Source organism: Anopheles bellator, chromosome 2 (genome assembly GCF_943735745.2).
Source record: "Anopheles bellator chromosome 2, idAnoBellAS_SP24_06.2, whole genome shotgun sequence".
NCBI classification, from domain to species: domain Eukaryota; kingdom Metazoa; phylum Arthropoda; class Insecta; order Diptera; family Culicidae; genus Anopheles; species Anopheles bellator.
The window spans coordinates 70940944-70941148 of record NC_071286.1 but is presented as its reverse complement, the minus strand read 5'-3'; positions in this window follow the sequence as shown (position 1 = coordinate 70941148).

The window sequence follows — 205 nt, the reverse complement described above, 5'->3', positions numbered from 1 at the left end:
CGAATGGGGGCCAGGGCACAAAAATTGGATTAATACACGATCGACGAAAGACCGATGGCTGGACCTGGATGGTCCCCCCAATCCTATTCCGTCGCCCCGCGAGTCCCGCACATAAGACCACACAATAATGAAACATGATGCAACGGGGGCACGTGACGGTCGGAATGGAAGCAAAGGGAAACACGGGGGGGGGGGGGGGGCAACC